Source organism: Equus przewalskii, unplaced genomic scaffold (genome assembly GCF_037783145.1).
Source record: "Equus przewalskii isolate Varuska unplaced genomic scaffold, EquPr2 ChrUn-4, whole genome shotgun sequence".
Lineage (NCBI taxonomy): Eukaryota > Metazoa > Chordata > Mammalia > Perissodactyla > Equidae > Equus > Equus przewalskii.
The window spans coordinates 41,643-48,020 of NW_027228752.1; the positions used below are offsets into that span (position 1 = coordinate 41,643).

A 6,378-nucleotide genomic window follows, 5' to 3' on the forward strand; every position below is an offset into this window, starting at 1 on the left:
AAAATGATCATCATCATACTGGCTGCTTTCAGTGTGTCCCTACTGTGCGCCTCGTGTTTGCATGAACCACCTCATTTCATCCACTGACTACCTTCCAGGAACATGCCGTTATTTCCCATGAGCAGGGTCACACGCTGGCCACTAGAGGAGCCACAGTTTGATGTACTGCCCTCTCCCTGCCCCCTAAGGCCAGCAGAGGCACAGAGCCTAGGGCACTCCGACAAGGACAGGACGTGAAACAGCGTCTGACTCCTCAACAGGAGGGAGTGACCAGGGTGAGAACGGCTCGGAGCAAAGATGCAGGGTGGACTGTGATGGGCAACACGCGCACTCCACCTCCCAGGGATGAGGCCGCGGGAGGGCCCCCTCCTCGCCTGAGGGCCAGCCCCAAGCTACCCAGGAGGCTCCTATGCTGCACTGCCAGAGCAGGCCACTCTGGGGGGATTCCTGGGCAGCGCGCGCCCTCTTCAGGCAGACAGGGGAGCTGCAGGGTGGAGGCCAGGACTTTCCTGGGAGGACATCCAGGCACTGCTGGGTTTTCTCTTCCATCATCTCCAGCTCTGCTGTGGTTGTTAGGGTTGCCCATTTTAAGGATGACAGAAATGTTGCGTGTCTTGCCCAAGGTCGCAAAGCCAGCCAGTATTGGACCTTGGTCCCTCCTCCCAGGGTCTTTGTCTCAGCCCCCAGAATGCCCCATGTCCCCCAGCTCCGTGGAATCTGGGACAGACCAAGCTCTAAGGCAGTTGGAGGAGGCAGGCAAAGGGTATTTAATGGGCTTTCGAGGGATCCAGGCACTCCCACCAGCGGAGTAGGCAGGGACAGGGCACGGAGAGCCTCCACGCGGGATAGAGGAGTGAGGTTCAGGTGTCGAGGCTCCTGGCATCTCCAGGGGCAAAATGGCGAGAGCAGACCAAGGCTGATTTGCGGCCTCATGCAGCAGGGGCAGCACTGGGCCAGCCGGCGTGGACCTAAATGCAGAGTGGACGATGCGGGCTGTCCCCAAGGGCCCAACCTGTAGCGCATGGCCCACCAGCTGGGGAGGAAGACTCTGTCCAAGATGCCACCCCCCACACACAGAGCATGGGTGTGGGCTGCCACCACAGAATGCCACTGCAGGGGCCCTTGGGCGCGGGCTTGGGAATTACCTACCCCCACTTCATTCCTGATGGTCCACTTCCACACGGTTCATACACTCAGCTCCAGATTAAAAGTTGCCTTGAAAGAAAGGAATCGGTCCCCCCAAATGAGAAACCACTGGACCACCTTCAGTCCTAATCTGGACACTGAGGCCCAGAAAGGGGAAGTGACTGGGCCAAGGCCAACCAGCAAGGTTGTGGTGTGGTCTTTTCCCTTTGTGTCTCCAGGATCCGCCCGATGATTCTGGAGGCCTGTGACTCTACTTCCAGCGCTCCTGGGGACTACAAGCCCCCTCCCTCGAGCTCTCAGTGCTCCAGCTTCAGGGCCACTGCACCATGCGGGAGCTTCCCCCCACATCCGCACCATCTGGAGATGCCCATTCCCAACACCACAGGCACAGGCAGCTGCACTTGTACATGCACACACACACACACGCACACACGCGCACACAAACACACAGACACCTCACCTCCTGGAGATCTGCAGGATCTCGACTCCCTGGGGGAGCCCGTCCTGGTGTGTAGAGACCCCAATTTTGGATGTGGGGGCGAGCCCCTGGCCCGGGGACGGCTGGAGGACTGGGCCCAGAGGGGCCTCTCGAGCAGTGCAGGGTCTGCATGGGCACCCACTCAGGCCCCACCGCGCTCTGTAGCCCAACGGCTTCGGCCATGTACCTGGGGAGCACAAGCCAGATGGAAGGGGTCGCAACCCTCCAGGCCTGGTCCCCCTCAGCTTGGGGAGCACAAAGCACCAGCTCGTCCGTGCAGGGAGCTGGGGCCCGTCGCATCCAGGCTGCCGGGCCCTCTGCCCCATTTCTCGGATGAGAATCCCAGCTTCACCCCACCAGCCTCAGGGTCACCACTTGGGACTCTGCTGTGCCAACTCACTTGGGTCCTCGTGGCGCAAAAATTGTGAAACACCAGTTTCTGGCACAGCCAAGGTCGAAAGGGTTGTTTAGATGCAGGTATTGGTACTGGAGGGGGCAAGGGGAGGAAGAAGAGCTCAGATCCAGCAGGACCGGGACGGCCACCACCACTCCCCACCCTGAGCCCGTCAGCTCAGCCCAGGGCTGCAGCAAGACCCCAAGGGACAGAAGCCGCGAGTGTCAGCCAAGGCCTCCCCCAACCCACGTCCGAGTAGCTCTCTCCAGGCCACCCCTGGCGCTGCACCCCGTCTCCTGCCGTCTCAGGGATCCTCCCCTCACCCGGCACCCCCTTGGCAGCCTCCTCCCCTCTCTGCCTCCTTTGGCCACACACATCCTCCTGCCGCCTCTTTCAAAACACACTATCACATCGACCGTTTGCTACGAAACTGCTCCAAAGACACGTCCACCCCCCGCTGCCCCTTCTCTGCTTTCCCAGCTCTCAGTTATTCTACACTTGTGCCTTCACTGAATTTCACTCTCTGGAAGGGCAGTTGGCTGGGGCCCAATCATACTTTCCTAACCACACTCACATGGCCCTGGACATCTGGGCGCCACGTCCTGAGCACCCAGTGCAGGAAAGGTGAGGCCCAAAGGTCAAGTCCTTGCCTGGACACTGCTGACCAGGCTCTGCTCCTCCCTGCCCTCCACCCATCGACCTAGCTCCGACCTCCTCCGCAGGGCAGGCCCAGTCTCACCCCGAATACAAGAGCCCCGGCTACAAAATGTCTGTCACGACCAAAAGTGTCCCAGGAGCACCTCTGCTCATCGCCAGCTCGCATTGAGCCCTGCCCCTGTCACAAAGGTGTTGATCTTCAGAACTATACTCCTGCAAAAGGAGCCAGGACTCCATGCAGGACAGCTGAGCCCTGGGGCAGGAAAAGTCAAGAGGGCTCCAGAAGTTCCCATGGTTGCCATATAGCAACACTAAGCACTGGGAGAGTTTGAGTCCTGCCTTCTTGAAGGTGTTGAAAGCATTTAAGGGACACTAAATGGTGAACAGAGTTAGGGGAAATTTACTATCAAAATTTCAAATGTAGAGCAATCCATTTTGATGTCTGAGATGTATACGCAGCAGAGGAGAACGTTGCTTGCTCGGTGCTTAAAGGAGTGATAACTGTTGGATGGATTCACGAGGACTGACTAAGAGCTAGCGCACCTTCCCCTTCCCACAGGGGACCAATCAGCCGTGAATGGAACCCACAGCTCCGAGCTCCCACACTGTCCTCTCTCACTGGCTCCAGCCCTGTGTCTCCTGCCCCAACTGTGAGTCTCAAATGTCCTCACGGTCCGCAGGACCAAAACCAAGGTGGGCATCTCGTTGCCCCATCTCCTGCCACCTCCCTGCGGCCTCTGCTCTGGCGCCTTCTTCCCCAGGGCTTAGCGCTCCAGGATTCTCTCTCTCTCTCTCTCCCCCCTTCTATCCCAGAGCCTTATGCACTCCTTTGTCTGCAGTTTCACTCGTTAGCTTACAAATATTTGGGGCCTCAACAACCTTCCAGACATCAGTGGGGACTGAGGACACCCCACAAACAATAGAGCCAACTGTGACCTGCAGGGAGAGGAGGGCAGCTGGGGAGGGAGAGCAGCAGAGAGAGGGGATGAGAGCGAAGAGCAGGCAAACCAGGCCAAGACTCCAGGGTGCAGGCAGAGGAGCAGCAGCCAGGAAAGCAGGGGGAGCCGGGCCTGAGGGGCCGGGCACGGCCACGGCAGGCGCCCTCAGCCTCAGGTGGGGCTGAGTGCAGCCCGGAAACTTCCGTCTGAGGACCGCACACTAGATTTGGCCACCTGGAGGGTGCAGAATCAGCGTGACAGTGAGGACAGAGGCTGAAGTGGGCTGAGGAAGGTGCAGAATGGCACTCATGAGCACAGACAATCCTCTCAGGAACTACGGCTGTGCTGAGGGGAGAGTAGGACATGTGGAGCGGAGGACGGTGATGTGATTGGAGGTTTGCTTTGTTTTGAAGATGAGAGAGACGTGAACATGCGTAAACGATGATGGGAAGGAACAGTAACAATAACGACGACGTATAGGACACTTACTTATATCAGCCGCTGTGCTACGTGTCTTACCCAAAGTAACCCACTCGACCTCCTTTTACAGATGGGGAAACTGAGGCACCAGGTGAATAAGTCACATGCCCAAACTCTCCCTGCTGCTATGCTGTGCAGCTGTGATTTCAATTTACGTGGACTGGCTCCAGAGCCCTTGCTATATCAACCACTAAGCAAGCGGCCCAGCAGAAGTGGTGGTCAGGGGAGGCAGGTGGGAAGGAAATGAAGTGGAGGTGTGTGAGGAACACCTGAGTGGGTTCTGCAGGTGATGGGGAAGAGTGCCTGGTGAATGTCAAAGAGAAGACCACATTTCCGTTTCTTAAGGCTGGAGAGCCTGGATGGGAGACCCCCATTCTGAGCAGTGGAGGGAGGGCAGGCCTATGGCCTGACCTAGGACTGAAGAAGCACAGGATGTGCAAAGGGACAGTGCTGCCCAAGAGAGGCTGAAATGATGGACTGAATGTGGAGAGGGAAGACAGGCAGACCACAGGGAGCTGGTGAGTCAGGGCTGAGCAGAGGACGCACAGGTGAGCTGGCAAACAAATATGGGTGGATGGAGGGATGGAGTGGTGACTGGAAGGATGAGAGGTGGTGGGCAGAGAGGATTCCTCCGTCCTTTCAGCTGTCTCAATGTCACCAGGCACCCCGTCACCAACGTGGCCCACTACAGTCTTTCTAAAACCGCATGGAGTCAGGCCATAGTCCTGCCGCAGGAAACCCACGGCAAGGATGTTCACTGTGACCCCTCCAACTCAACACCGGACCAGAGGTCCAAGACATTGTAGTCAGAAAAGGAAAAAATAAAGACATGCTTATCGGAAAGGAAGAAATGAAACTGCTCTAACCCAGAGATGACATGTTTTTCTACGTGGCATCAACAAAAAAGCTTTGAGAGCTCATAAGAGACTCTAGCAAAACTGCAAGATCCCAGTCCGATAGAGAAAATTCCATTGTGGTTTCTTATAATAATAAACAAATGGAAAAGAAATTTGAAAAACTTTAGAGTAACACAAAAACCCGTGAAGTACTCAGAAAAAACCCAACACAATGTATGCAAGATCTATACTGGAAACTGCAAAAACACTCATGAAGGAAATCAGGGATGACCTAAATACATGGAGAGGAATCCCGCGTTCATGGATTCAAAACACAATGTTGTGAAATGGTTCAATTTCCAAATTGGTCTATGGGTTCCACGCAATCCAAATGAAAAGCTCAGCAAACATTTTTATAGAAATTCACAAGTTGATTCTAAAAATTATAAAGACAATCAAAGGAACTAGGACAGCCAAAGGCACTTTGAAAAAGAAGGAAAAAGTTGGAGGCCTCATATTGAGTGATTTCGAGACTTAATAGAAAGTTACTAATGAAGCCAGTGTGGCATCGGCCAAAGAAGAGAGGGTTCAGAAAGACACCCAAACCTATAGAGTCAATTGGTTTTTGACAAATGTGCAAAGGCAACTCCATGGGAAAAGGATGGTCTTTTCAACAAACGGTGGTGGCACAACCCATACGCAAAAAAAATAAATCTCAACTCATATCTTGCATCAGATACAAAATTTAAGCTGAAATGATTCAGAGGCCTACCAGAAAATCTACAACTAGAAAACTTCTTGAAGAAAACATATGAGAATATCTTGGGGATGTCTGCTTAGGCAACGATTGTTTCATTACAACACCAAAGACACAATCCTTAAAAGAAAAGCTGATATGACACTTCACCAAGTCGAAAACTTCTGATCTTTGAAAGACGCTGTAAAGAAAATGACATGACAAGCCACAGTCTGCGAAAAAATATTTGCAAAACACATATCTGAGTCCAGGATACAGACAGAACTCTTAAAACTCAATAAGAAGAAAACAACACAATTTTTCTGAATGGGCAAAAGATTGGAACAGACACAAATCACAGATAGACGGTCGGCAAACAAGAACACGAGAAGGTGCTCAGCATCATCAGTCATTAGGAACACGCAAAAACAACCACAACGAGATACCACCACACATTCGTTAGATGAAAGTAAGGAAACAAAACACAGAAGACCTGACGACGCCAAACGACAGTGAAAATGGAGAAACGCCTGGAATTCTCATACGTTGCTTGTGGGAATGCCAAATGGTACAGGCATTTTGGAAGACAAATTGGGCAGTGGCTTACAAAGGGAAACATTTTTAAATCTGGTACCATACAACGGAGCAAGGCCACCTTTAAGGGTTTATCAACAAAGAAGTGGAAACATGTCCAGGGGCCTGGACACGAATGT

General features: G+C 53.5%; 1 long non-coding RNA gene across 1 annotated transcript; it reads right to left on the bottom strand.

Moving 5' to 3' along the window:
* Window positions 1–743: 743 nt before the first annotated feature.
* Window positions 744–6,151, bottom strand: LOC139081677 (uncharacterized). The gene is made up of 4 exons (XR_011536873.1): window positions 2,025–6,151; window positions 1,607–1,811; window positions 1,150–1,215; window positions 744–968 (listed from the first exon to the last, which is right to left on the bottom strand). It is a non-coding gene; the product is annotated as an uncharacterized lncRNA (long non-coding RNA).
* Between the last annotated feature and the right edge of the window lie 227 nt (window positions 6,152–6,378).